Source organism: Nomia melanderi, chromosome 11 (genome assembly GCF_051020985.1).
Source record: "Nomia melanderi isolate GNS246 chromosome 11, iyNomMela1, whole genome shotgun sequence".
NCBI classification, from domain to species: domain Eukaryota; kingdom Metazoa; phylum Arthropoda; class Insecta; order Hymenoptera; family Halictidae; genus Nomia; species Nomia melanderi.
The window spans coordinates 79,252-94,381 of record NC_135009.1 but is presented as its reverse complement, the minus strand read 5'-3'; the positions used below and the strand labels follow the sequence as shown (position 1 = coordinate 94,381).

Here is a 15,130-nt window from a genome sequence, read left to right as displayed (position 1 = left end):
CTTCTTGCGTCGCGATCCTGATTCTTTCGTCTATCTCGTTTCGCCTACAGTCATCTGCACTGATAAGATAATTCGTCGTGTGTACGCAACACATACAATGCGCTCTCTTGTCTTTTCTCCTCTCGAGATTCGCTATTAACTCAAAGAAGCTGCTCCGGGCAACTGTAACGGGCACCAAGAATGCGCCGCGTAAACGTCACGAAAAATCTAAAAACCTACCTCCGCAGCTGTACTGTTAAATGTATCATTATTTATTTGTTTCCTTATTAACCTCAAGGCTCCGTTAGTTTTCGATGATCCTACAACTGTTCATGGTCGAAAAATTAGCAAGTATTCGATGAGAAAATTTTTCAAGTAGTTTCTCGATTGCTTGACCAATTTCAACAGCTTATTTTACAAATTAGCTGTTGTTAATAATTAACTTTGCTAGTTAATAACGCAGCGCGATGGAAACTTAAGAACTGAATAACATGAGTGTATTTTTTAGTTCTGGAGATTATTATATTAAATCCGCTTTTATTACTTCTCAATGAAAAGTTTTATAATTATTACGAAAACAATGTTCATAAGTATACGAGTGAACACGAAATAGGTATTTGTATATTTAAATGCAAGATCCTTCCACACGAAAGTTTCTTTAAACGTTAACCTATTTCAAGCATATTATATAAAACGTTCGCTGCGATCAGCAGTGAAGAAGCGTTGGTAATTCAGCAACGGATATTAACGCGACGGTAAATTTGAAAAGAGTATCAATACACGTGGTATATCTGAAATGTACAAACGCGTTTATATTTTTCACAGCATCAAAAAGGAAAACTTCGTTCGCCGCCTAATGAGCGGAATTTAAAGTCCGAATTCCCGAGGATTTTTGCGCGCGTGTAATATCGAACGATCCGGGCAATTGCGCAACTCGGTTTACGACAGAAAATATCTGTGGGGCTCCGCGTCAATTAATCCTCATCGAGAAGACGTTCCATCAAGGTCCCCGACATATGCCGCAGACCAGGCGATGTTCTTCGAAAATTACGAAGAAACGTGACTGCGCCGGTGAGCGACGACGGATGACAAGAAATCCGAACGTGATCGGGTGAAAGACGAAGAAAATGCGAACGGCGGAAAACAGGGAGCCGGCCCAAGAAGAAAACCCCCTAACGACGCGAGCGTTGCGTACGGCGCGCGTGACGTATCGACGTCTTCGAAATATTAATATTTATGAGTCCCTTCCTGCGAAGAGAATGCACCTGCGTTGCATGCGTATCCTCGCTCCCCGCGACAAAGACGCGGCGCTGAGCAACACGCGCGGAACTTTTTCTTCTTTCCGACACCGTGCGCAACGTTTGTTTATCCCTCATTTCTTCCCTATTATTGTCTGCAGATCTGAATATCCATGGGCCGACCGTGACAGGGGAAAAGTCTATTCGGTTCAGGCTTCCACGTGGATTCGTTTCGCGCGAATGGCAATCGCGTAAGTAGAGTCTGTCGGTACAAAAGAAAAAAAAATATTCGAGGGGAATGTTGGTATAAGTTTTTGAGATACATACTTATTTCACATGGTTTCAGGAGGAAATTACAATAACAATATTTCTGAGAATAAAACTCACTTTTACTCAGTGTCACTAAATTCAGATCGCGTATGAGTATCGCGTAAATAGTGTTATAATTTTCTGCGTAAATACGAAACTCGCGTAAAAAATATGTCTCGTTTATACGCAATGGCATGGAAATTGGCCTGGAACCTGTTAGATGTCTTTAGAGACAATGTAAACTGAAAAGTTTTTCGAAAAATTGTATGTGCAAAAATTAGAACAACTTTAGTTGTTTTGTTATCCTGTGGTATATACTTTATGAGCAATTTTCGTTTTTATGGGAAGATATTGACAAGTGATATTGACGATATTGAAAGACGTCATTATTTTGGTTTACCACTAAAACTACGGTACCAGTCAATACGACTGATTCTAGTTTTCTTATTTCGCGATTATCGATGTCTTAAAAGTGTTAAATATTATAAATATCTGCTTATAAATATCCGACAGGATTTTAAAAACAAATAGTTTTACTCGAATGCTATAATGAGTATATAAAGAAATTGAAAACGATCTATTATTACAATTTTTGTAAGGATTACACGTTAATCATATGAAACGCTCGCTAGTTCAAATATTAATGATACGATATATTCAACGTAAGGTTGGCGAACTTCTTTTTCCTTTCGAAAATTTTGAAGTTTGCCACTTACTATCATTTCTACAAATACTCTTCAACTGTTAACACTTGCATGGTTATCGGTGGATTTTTTTGGACCTGGGAATTATTTCTTTTCATTCTTCGTTTTTCTTCATTTTTGCTGATAATAAGATCACTGATACTCTCTGCACATTCCATTTTTGATGGTATTCTATTGATATTTTTAAACATTAAGTTAAAATGTTTTTTAATCAAATGTTTTGTATATACTGTATTTGTACTATTGAAACTGATTTCGTTTTCCATGGAGGACGTTTCGAGGGCATAGATTCTATCATAGATTCTTACATTCATTTTAATATTGCTTACGGTATCGTATCATAAAACGTAGTTGTTAATATGGGAAAAAGTGACATTCAAAATAATCCTCGAATGATTTTTGTTTAATAATGAAAGCAATTTGGAGAGATACAATCTCTAATTTTCTTTTTAATAAAGTGCCTATAATTATAATTATATAAGTATAAATATCGACAGTATAGTAATAAATCATTTTGCAGTACACAACTTCTATTAAAGAAATTTATTCAATATAAGTCATTGTCATCAGTCCACTCTATACCTATAGTAACAACTAGACAGTTGTGATTAAGCTGCCTTTAGATGAAACGGTTCTAATTCTTATAAAGATATTTAATTAAGCACTACATTTATTTTTACGTACAAATGTAGCGTTACCAATAAAACGTATCTAACAGTAAACCATAATATAAAATACATTAAATTTAAGATGACAAAGGAGTTTTAGGAAAATATGGAATAATTGACGGTTAAGATGACATATACCTTGTCTAACGGATTAAACGGGGCAGGATCGCATTGCAAATTTGTTTTCGTCGATTTCGTTGCGGTTGCCAAGCCTTCCGGAAGTTATGTTCGTGGTACGTTCGAATGGCCTGCAATATAGGCAAGCCTGTTATAGAATATTGTTAATTTCGAAGGAGAAGAATGGGAACAGCAGAAGTACTTGAATGATTTCCCGTTTTTGTTATTAGAAACGGAATTGTTTCATGGACCGCTTTGCTTTAATGGCGTAATTTTTCGAATTCATCTGTAATATACTGCTTGTTTTCGACGTGAGACTGTATGACTTGAAAAAACACTCGAGGAATTCTTTGTGACAAACGTAGTCTTAGGAATGCAAAGGAAAACTTCTTTTGATTGCATCAGAATATGATTCTCTGAGTAGCTGAATCGTTAATTAGTTCTTATGCAATCACGGAAGCTATTTTTTCTTTGAATGTATGTTTTTCTCTACTACTGTATCTGCATCTAAATATCAATGTAATAAATCTGTGTTATAAAATTCAACGTCCCGAATTATGCATAAATATGAAGACATATTAAATAGTACTATTATTTTTTGGAAAAATCAAGGAGCAAATATTGTATTCCGTAATACACGAGAATCACAAATCGCAGCTAAACTTGTTTTATTTCATCTCATAATATAATATTAAATGTGAATTAATATTTTAATGATATAGTGTACAAGAATCTAGTCTATACCAAGAATATTTTATCTGTATCGAGACAATCAATAGAATAACTTCTAAACACTTTAGTAATAATACTTCGTATTCGAGATATCACTGTGCATTTTTATAAGAATTATATGTGAATTGAACCACTTTAGTTAAGAAGTTGAAGAGTAAAAAAGTGCGATCTTATCAAACGTTGAATTATCATCGATGAATCTCTTAAATCTTTTTAAGGTTTCGATTGCGAGTAATAATATAGGATATTCAGAGAATTATTATCCGTGGATTTAACTTATCAATACTCACATCACCCAAAAGTGATAAAAATGTTTAATCTATACGATTATTTAAGATTGAAAATCCACTTTTCTTATATAATATTTAAAAATAATTCATTAAATGTAACTTATCATTCGTTCATTCAAAGTTACAAAATTTTTATTTTTCTAAGAGAAAATTTCGAACACCTTCATAACATTGTAATTTCTTTATAAAATCATAATACCTATTTTATTTTTTTATTTTTCCCTTGTCCTATTTATCGTATCTACTAATATCTTTTTGTCAGTCTGACTTGTTTTAACAACATATAAAAAGATGAGACTGGTTCAATATATGTGTATTATTAATCTATATGACATACGTAAGTAAAGAACAAACAGTATCGGTTTATTTAATATGGTTCTTCTATGATACCATTATCAGTGAATCTAGTTCAGATACCATCCATCAAGTATGACATGATGTAAGAAAAAAATTTTCAAATTTTAATTCATCTGGTAGTTGTAATGTTAAACAACAGAGTAGGAATGACTTCGATTACAAATTTCTTGATTACATTTTCTTCAAAAATCATCCATCTTTTAATGCGTTTAAAACTCGTAACGTAGTTTCTCATTATTTTTAATTTTTTTTTTAGAAAAATTACGATAATCTAGTTTCACATCATTTTATATATTTTAGAAAATCAAAAATCACTTAATCCTACATCATTTCAAAATCTGTGACTTACTATTGACAACATAATCCTACCACATATTCTTTGTATTGATACACATTTAAATAGTAGACCCTCACGATATTTAGTTACAGACTTTGGGAAGTTATATAAGGTCGCAAACGTGTTCACCCCTTCGTCCTATGATTTCTTTCATGACTGCGTCCACAATAATTATGCTTGACATTAATTACTTACTAGAAACAAAGCAATTGATAACAGAAATATAATATTTAATTAGAACTCAAGACAATTGAGATTCAATTAACTTCGTTAATTTCAGTTTGAGACCTTCATCAGGAATCTGACACGATATTGTTTGGCAAGGGGTTAAGTGCACAATATTATAACGTCCATCGCACCCTGCACGCTGTTCATTGAAATTCTCGATGCAGCCCAACCTTGACTTCCACATCCCCGTTTTCTTCCGTCCCCATACTTCTTCACTTTTTATGCGACCGCCGCTCTTCGGCCGACTAGAGCCAAGGTATAAAAATTACATTTACCGCATCGTGCAAAACAGCACGGTTCGTTTCCATATCGTAACCGTGTGCGGCAGGCATGTGATAGGCGACACATTATGCTAATCGATACCATTCAAAGAGGCGAAGTATCGTAACGTGGCTTCGCGACGTGGTCTCGTAACGTTTAATGTAAATCGGCTGGAATATGCCTGCAGGTTCGATAGGTCGAATCGGTGAGCCGCGATATAACGGGAAGAATTTAGGATGGGCCAAGAAACGCGCTCCGACCGTTGCAGAAATAGTTGCGAAATTCGCTGGCTAATAGAAAACTGGTTTACTGAAAACACTAACACAAACGTTTGTTTATTGGAAACATCAACTCAGTGGCGAACATAAATTACGCTTGTTATTTGTACATACACAGAATGAATATCTTTCAGTTTATGGAACTATTGATTGTAGGCGTGTTTTCAACGATGACAAAAGCCTGCGACATTGAGTCTTAATTGTTGCTCCACGAGTTTGCTGCAAGTGTTTCGTAAAATTACAAAAGTTTTAGTTTTAGGAAAGTTCACGTATATACATATATATATATATGCCTATTTGTATTATTAAATATCTACCACCACTGATTTGAAGGTTCAACGCATTTTCCATATAATAAATGTGTTCCGTTATTTCGAAAGGGTTAAAAATAATTGGTTTGCAAGCATTCAATTTTAACTTGACAAAGAATAATTTTTAATACAAGATATTATCATTTGATATAGGTAAAAAAATTGTGCACACACTTTACATCACTTAAAATTTCAATTTATATAAATTTATGCTGCTGATAATATTCCTGATACTTTTATGAAATAGGCGAAGTCTATTTAAACAGTCAATTGAGAAAAAAACATAATCGTACGTGATCAGCAGAAGAGGCAGCAATAAATGAAGTTGCGGTATCGAATACATTTTTTGTGATTATTGTTGATTATGAGTCATCGATGACGATAGTATGATAATATCGAAAACCTTGATCTTACAAATGTGTAGAAATTTTTAAGTATCTGTATAAATTCTGACAGAAATTTATTTTGTATACATAATTGAAAATACAGCACATTATTTGTTTTAACGTTTCAATGTCTTAAGAATAAATAGGTATCATTGGCAACAGAACTACGAAATTTAAATAAATTGTTTAATTCATTTAATTCATACATTGATATAAAATATACAAGTGTGTTTGATCACTTATTACAAAGGTTCGCTATAGATAATGTAAATTATAAAAGTAAGTTAAAGGTTTAAGAAATCATAGACTTTTGTTTATCATAAATACTTTTACACGATTAAGTGATACAAAAGTCAACAAATTGTTATCAGTTTTCTCCATAGAAATCTTAAACGGTAAAAAACATAAAACTATTTCTCTGTTAGAATCATTTATTTTTATTAGCTAATACTCGTAAGCTGCAAGTAGTACGTCGATACACATAAGTACCTGTGTACACTGTATTAATATTATAATTCTGATACAGCACTGATCGTTGTAATTAAAGGGAATTTCAATTGGAATTGTACGGAGAATTAATTTTCAACCATTTAAATCTTTAACTGCCAATGGTTTCCTGTGGTCAGCAACAGACATTAATATTAAATTCCAAAGAAAATGCAACACAAAAATAACATAAACTCTCCGGAATATTTTTAGATTTAAATTATTTTTAAATTCAAACTGAACTCGAATCAAATGGAAACGAACGTTCAAGAGCAGGTGTGTGAACGATTCGTTAAGAGGAGCAGTTTTAATATCAATGCACCTGTTGCGATGCTACAGTAAATTCGTGAACTTATCGGATATTGGAATTTTAACCAATCGGAGTTTAAAAATTAGAATTTCCAATTTCGCATAAAGGTTTTTATTAAATTGCTTTGATTTAAAGATAGTTCAATTGAAATTACGTAAAACTGAAACAACAAGAGAACAAAGTTAATGGAATCATTCAATATGTTTGAGATCTAACGATAAGATTTTTCATTGATTTTAAAAGAAATTACATTCATGTAGATTTACAATCATAAATTTGTATTTGAAAATTTAAATTGGCATTTCTTAAATTAACGCAATATGCGAGTTTTGGTTAACACAAGTGGGATTTTGCTTTACTTATACAAATAGTATGCGCGTTAATAAACAATTTATCTTTGATAAGAAACGTTAATTAATTTTATATATATTTTATGCTAAATTAATTTTTATTTCCTTATTAACGCTGAAGACATTTTTATTAAATAAGAAAAAGTAGATTAATAGACTGTATCTTTAAGGATAATGTTTTTAAATTAAAATTCCACTTTTCTAACGAATTTTATATTGAACGTGGATGAAATATTTGGAAATATCGATATAAGAATTCAAGAAGTCTGCACAAATTTATTCTTAAAAAACCAGTTACATTACATTCTTCTATTGATTTCAATTTTTCTTAATTTCAAACTGTACTGAAGAAACTGCAAAATCTAATTAATAGAAATCTCTGCTGTGACATATTTGTGGAAGTGAATAAGATTGCACACAGGGAACTAATTAAATTCCACTTGGAAAAAATCATACGATATTATTGATCTAACGATCAACGTGTAAAAAAAAGAAAGAAAAATTATTCTGCAGCACTAAGGTCGCACAGCTGTAATTATGCTCTTGTTACGAACGCAAAGTTCGCAAGGCAGCTGGCTATCTTGATGGTCGCAAAAACGTGCCCAAGGAATGAAGAACATTTTTCTGGAAAGAAGAGAACAAAGGATTCGTTTACGTTGCAATGTTAATAAATGCCACATCTTCCATAAATGAAATCGTCGCAATTACCGGTAGTGTGCTTATAACATTTCAGAATTTGTATCTCTTCACAATAAGTCATTAAAACTGATATTACTAATGCCTCTGTTTGATAACTGAACTGCGGATGTTTATTCATAAACAATTTGAAAGTTCAACGTTGCACTGAATGTGCACAATAAGAAAAAATATTCACTATTAAATTTTTTGTAGAATTAGTTTAGAATAATTTTCTGTTGCAATTCTATGTTTCTAATTATATTTGTTTAATTTTGAGTTTCTATAAAGATTCACAGTCTATTTATAAAGTACAAACTAATCGAACTAATGGAACTAATCGAAACTAGGTTTTCCAATAATCTAATTGTGTTGCAGCGATTTCGTTATCTGTTGAAGCGAAGAATTTATTTCTAACAAATTGATCTTACGCGAGAGAAACCGACTCTTATCCGGTTCAATAAATTATGAAATGCTTTACAAAGCTATACTTCGATAAACAAATGAAAAGCTTAAAAAATGCCTGATAACCTAGTTCCATTTGTGCCAACAGATGCTTTTAATTACTAACATCCGTTAGAAGTACGCCTGACCGTCGTATCAGAAACTGCACTCTTTTAATGTTAGATAAACGATTAGTTTAGTTAGTGACTTAAGACCTCCTCTTGGCCGATCTGGGTCAGAGACTATCGTCGTTGTTCATGCCGTCTGTAACTCGAGCGTGTAGTTCATGAACTCTCTTACGGTGTCATTATGAACATGCGTACGGAATAATCAATTACCATATTCTAGTTGAAACAAGCATTGAAAATTTTATTTTCTGATAATAATCCAATATTGCGATGAAAACGAAGAATACGGTGAAGAAGATTTAATGGTTGGAATAACAATCGTCATCCTCGAATTGATAATGCAACAAACGTACTAATATGTAGTTTCACAATTAAAATTGTTCTTACTATGTATTTCATAGCATAACTTTCGTGGATTTGTACACATACATGTGCATACACATAATTTCCGAATATGAATCAATTATTGATCATTGTTAATTAGAGATTAAGAAAACTTTCTATATTTAAAAATGTCTTTATTCACAAGTTTTGATTTGAGCGAACAATTAAGTCTATCAACAACAATCATTTTTCTTTCTATCGAGAAGCCGAATTTTGAATTTCAAAATTAATAAGAAATGTATTACATTAAAGTCTGCTCATATAATCTCCATACATCAATTACAATAATTCATAGGGTGAGTATTTTCTCGTTCCACAGTCAGAATTAACAATAATTTCCGAAATTCAAATGTTATTTTCAATTCAGTCCCACTTATAAATTGCAAAACAGTTTCTAAGCATCACATTAGGAACTACGTTTCTTCCACACCTACGCGCGCAATCTTACCCTATTCCGAGTCAACTACAGAGTGACAATGAAGAAATAAAGCTGTCCACTTGAGAAATTACTGAAGATACGCCAGCACGCTTTTGCGTTCTCGTTTTGTTTAATCAATTACTGAGCAAAGACTTATCATTATGTCTTCCTTGATACATCCCATTCACGCCGATTAATCTAGACTCTGATTGGATGATTTCCTTGAACGTTTTCTCTATCGAAATTAAATCCAAACTGGAAGCTGTACACTTATTCCGTTACAGCATCTCGCACGAGATCAAATTTTGTTATCAATGATACTGTTACGACAGCCATTCCAAACACGAGCTGCTGTTTGTAATCTTCTTTAAGCTACACGTCTCTGAACATCATGCGCCACGTCTGATGATCATTACGTTGCGACAGTGCTGGTTTTGCTCTGCCATTTCGCAATGTAATTCGTTACATAAAACGTCTCGAGCGACACATTTTCGTTTGTTCATTAATCGAGGAATAAAGACCTTGACTAGCCGTATTATGGCAATACTCTTTCAATTCAATTAACCAGGAAGACTGGTTGATGCGAATCTACATAGTTTAGACCGAAAGTAAATGCAAACAGCTTTACTTCTGAAGTGCCAGCAATACTTTTCATAATTTGCAGAAACGATTGAAATAGTTTCCAATGTATTTATATATTGCTAAGAAGAGCAGAATCTCTGTTGTAACAATTTTTATTCTAACGAAACATAAAACTATGTTTTGTTGTACTTATTTATGGAATGTTGTTCAAAAACGTCATTAGAGAAACCTATATTGGACAGATACATTGAATATCTTTATGTACTTATAAAAAATGTTTTTGACTAAACTTAGGCAAAATCAAAATTGTAGTCAGACTGAATGTAAAGTAATTATACTTTCATGTGTAGCAGAACTAGAATTCTAATTTCTATAACGGTCCATTGTTTAGCAATAATACATTAGTCCAATAACTTTTTTTATTACTATTATATTCTTACATTAAAATGGTATTATACGGTAGTATGCGTTTCGTAAAAATGCATACCTAAATTGTTGATCAGAGTCATGCAGCAGCTGTTACATTTATTATTAGAAAAATAGCTTTGTATATTACACGATGTAAAACATACAGCAGTTTGAAAGAAATAACGCAGTTGGAAATTCGTATCGTTGTATCATAGTATCATTGAATGATTAGTAAAGGAAATTTAATTAAACGTATCTGCAACATTCGCCATTAGAATAATGTGAAGCGTTAAAAAATCAAGAGTACCGTCATACGCTACTCTGTGTATATGAATGACGCACTCTTCAGCGAATCTAGATCATAGATGTTTGAAACACAGTTCGCGTAATGAACAGAATAAGGAAAGGATCGACGTCTATCACAGCGATAGTTCTGTTTCTTTTTTAACAGAACTGGGTTGAATAAAACTGAACACATAAACCTGCCAGTTTATTTGATTTGTAGAGCAAAATGAATCATTAACTACAGTGTATAGCTAAATTAAAGGTCAAACGACTAAATAAACTTTTTCATACTTTGTCTTGGTTGAAGGATAAATGTTTACTGTCGTATCCCCTTTTGATTTGAATTGGCCACTCATTAAAATCTTGTGCAATTAAAACAATTTTCATAACGAACCAAAAATTATGAAGTCATAATTTATTATAGAGATTGCTCTCTTTCTCATTTCTCAGATGTTTTAATTTCTTAAACAAAGTTTTTTATCAATCAATAAATGTATTGATAATAATCGAACAATTTTTTGTAAACTTTTAATAAAATTTTTAGATCAATACAAATAACTGTGTCACCTGAACTCAGGTCATAGAAGTCAAAGTGTTCAGTCCACTGGATCTACGTAAACAGAATCTGTCTGGAACTAAGTTCCAAAAGCAACAAATTCCGAGAATAAATCAAGATAAATTACAATTTAACAATGAGAAAATATTTCTTTCAAACATAATCCTTACACATTAGTACTAAACACAGTTTCAACCAAGGAAGTATTACGAGCGTAACACCCAACGTAACCGCGATTCCGCGAAAGCGTCCAACCGACCCCGAATAACAGACAGCGAATTATTTCCACAGTGGCATCCAGCAAGTGACTCGCATCCCGATAGAACATTATCAAACGAACATGCGTCCGAGGACTTGTCTAGAACTCTATCGCACGGTATGTGTTGATTAACGGCGGCCCGGCGAGGCTTAAGAATGCCAAAAATTCCATCTGGCGCGTTCTGAGCCATCGACGATGGATCTGAACGTGTGTTCGCGCCGCATCCACGACGGCTACGCGACCATAAGGTCGAGGGGTCGCAGCCGGCCTCGGGCCGTCTATAGGTCCGACTCGGAGGAGCTGCTCAAGGAGGCCGGCGGCCCATACGCTCTGCCCCGGCTATCGAATTTCCCGATAGCGTCCGGCGACCTGGCCCAGGTGCCCAGGTGGTCCGATTTTAGCAACGACTGCCTGCTGATCGAGAACTATGGAACGCTGCGCGGATCGAAGAAGACGGGCCTGCTGGAGCAGCGGAAGCCGGTGACGCTGAACACGTTCTGCAAGGTTGAGCAAGGTCGAAACGATTACGCCCAGCAGCCCGGCGACCAGCTGGCGAACGGTCAAGGACAGTTGAAGACGTTCTCCGCTGGAGAAGCGAACGAGAGGAAACAAGAGTTTCACACGCAAAACGATAGCGCCGAGGACTGCGTTTATGATACCGTGCCCGTCGAGGAATGCCAGCGCAACGAGCAAATCGCTTTGCAGTCTTTCCGGTCGAAAGGCAAGCTTCGCGAGGGAGCGGATACCATCGGCGATCGCTCCAAGTTGATCGACTCCTTCGGACCTGCTGTTGTGATCGGTTCGAGTTCGAAGAAGTTAAAGGAGACACAAGGATTTTTTAACAGTTCCGATCAGATCAGGAAGAACGACAAGAGGAATTTTGCTGTTGACGGTAGGAGGATTAATGGTACCAAAGAGAGACAACCGATTTATGCGGTTCCGAATATTCTGGCGAAGTCGAGACGCGATCGTCGGATCGTCATTGTTGATGGGAATTACGTGCCTAGCGGTGATCTTTACCGCACCACGGCTAAGTATATTGAAGACATCAATAAGAACATCGCGGAAATCGACAAGAATTACGAGGAACTGAAGTCCTCTTCGAACTCGAAGAACTCCGCTTACGGAGTGATCAATAAAATCGCTAAAGGTGAACTTCTCGATCAATCATGCAACTTCTCTAGCTACGTTAGGAAAAGGGACATGGCGCCGATGCCGCCTATATCTTCAGATTTCTGCGAAAATCTTGTCGAGGGAACTGAGAAGCAGCTAGACGATGACAAGACCGAGAGCGTAAAGAATTATTCTGCATCGAGGAACCGATTTGGAAAAGTTCCTCCGAAACCACTGCCCAGGTCGTCCTCCATAGATAGCACCTCCAGACATTCCACAGGATCGACAACAACGTCCTCCACGAAGTCCACAGAGTCTCTATACGCGATCAGCGAGTCGTTGTCGAGCGAAGTCCAACGAACGGATGACTCGAAGATCAGTCTGCTGAGCAATTTTTCGAAAAATTCGCTGAACCTGAAGCAAGATCTGATCAGTGCGGAGGGATCCGACGAGCTTGAGTCCAAAGACGAGATGTCATCCACCGACGACGACAGACCGTCAGCGGTTCGATCGGTGGATCGGTTACCGATCACCAGTACGATTCGAAAGAATCGCACTAGAGTGGACGCGATCAACAAATCTTATTTAAGAAAGGATAAGATCATACCGAGTTCCAATTTCGACGGTCTACGACCACAAAACGGTTTACACGAGAAAAGTAACACGCACGACTCACAGGTAGAAGGAAAACCATCGGACAATTACTTGAAGAGACGGTACGATACTTTGCCGTCTAGAAGGTCCAGAGTCTCCTCGAGGCCTCTTCACAAGTCCAGCGAAGATGTCCTCGACGGTGAACGACCTGTACACGTCCGATCGTCGTCGATGAACAGATCTTGCACCAGCGACATAGATATCAGCGTCGACCACGAGTATTACTCTAATCGCATCAATTCGAAGAACTTGGTTCTTCCACTTTACTTGGTGGACGCGACTGATGTCATACTACATGGCCAGTTTGACAGAACCAGTCGGGGTTTCCAAAGGCAGGACCATTTCGCAAGATCATCCTACCGCAGAACCAGGCATAATTCCCTGGAATCGGAGCCGGAGGACAAAGGCGGTGACGATAACTGCCGATACAACGGCTTCGCTACTCTGCCCAGGAGGGGAAATCTCGCGAAAGATCAGACTGCTAATGATCCTGTTAGGAGGCTCTCCGGCAATGTGCCGATCCTCGAGCCGCTCTACGAACACGCGGTCAGCGATCCAGTTAAGCCGAGGAGCACCGGGAACGTCATTCCCTGGTGGGAACTTGCGACTAGGAAGTACAGGCACAGGAGTTGTCCGTCATTACAGGTAATACAAAGGAGAATTTTATTCGAGTATGTGAAAGCTCTTTCGCGATGTGGAAAGTGTGGGCGGCTCGGAGTAATTAACGATCTTTTCGAGACCCAAGCAATTATTCTATACTTTTTGACGGTGTATTGGTCTCGGGAAGTGATCTAACATACGCTTCCATTTTTTAGTTGAATATGATTCATCTTTAATAATACTTAATAAATTATTGATGCTTTTGTGAAAGTTACATCAGTGATGCAGAGTTTTGCTCTATTACTCGAACGTAAATAACATACATGGCTTGTGAATTCGATGTATGCTATCGTGGTAATCAACTTTATCAACTCTTTTTGGTTCTATTTGGCATCTTTTTGGAATTACGGAATTTTTGTACTTTGCTTAAACAGGTAAATATTCTCATCTACATACACGCGATACAACTATATTAAAATTCATTTACGAGCGGTATATTAGTATATTTATATTCACATTTTCGTCGGTAGATTTAAAAGCATTAGATGTCAACTTAATGTTCTACAGATAGGTTAAAGGTGAAGCTATCGACGAAACATATAGCGACAGTAAATCAATTTTCAGTTATTATTTAATTTTCTGTCATCAAATTTATAAACGAAGTGTTTTAAAAATTCTAGCGCGGAGAAATGTAGAAATACAGATCGTCAATGTGAAATATAATGGAAAATATTAGAATTCTTATCAGTGTTACTTGTGTGGATCTACAGTGATAATTTAAATAAAACAAATATTTCGAAATTTTATTTGAATATTTCAATCATTTTCAAATTATTTATTTGCTAAATATATATGATAATTTTAAATGATAATACGAAACTATAAGCAATTATTTTGTTAATTTAGCAAATACATATATCAGTGCATTAAAAATATACATAGCCAATGAAATATTATCATCTATCTATAAAATAAAACTTTCATATAAAAAAATATCTAAATTCCAAATGAAGTACTAAATATTAAAGTAATTTCTTTATCAAAAACTATCAGTGAGATAATGTAACCAAGACGATTCGAAATAAAATGAAATTTAATGTAAAAATTTATTCGAATAAAACGTTGTTTCGATAATATTCAGATCTATGCATATTCGCTTGCTAATAGATTTTACATGAATTCTTCAAATTATCTTCTCACTTTCTTTATTATTTTTTCATTTCATTCAATAATAATAAATTCATTAATACTGCCATTTTCGCGCCGGAAAGTAACAAATTTCT

General features: G+C 35.2%; 1 protein-coding gene and 1 long non-coding RNA gene across 14 annotated transcripts in view; one reads left to right on the top strand and one right to left on the bottom strand.

Annotated features, from left to right (window-relative positions):
* sick (sickie) overlaps window positions 1–15,130 on the top strand; it is a 520,404-nt gene that overhangs the window by 460,806 nt on the left and 44,468 nt on the right. The window lies entirely within an intron of this gene.
* The window catches only part of LOC116427745 (uncharacterized), a 32,366-nt gene continuing 24,426 nt past the window's right edge, over window positions 7,191–15,130 (bottom strand). The window contains exon 3 of the long non-coding RNA XR_004235149.1: window positions 7,191–7,965. This is a non-coding gene — a long non-coding RNA (uncharacterized LOC116427745). The remainder of the gene's footprint in view (window positions 7,966–15,130) is intronic.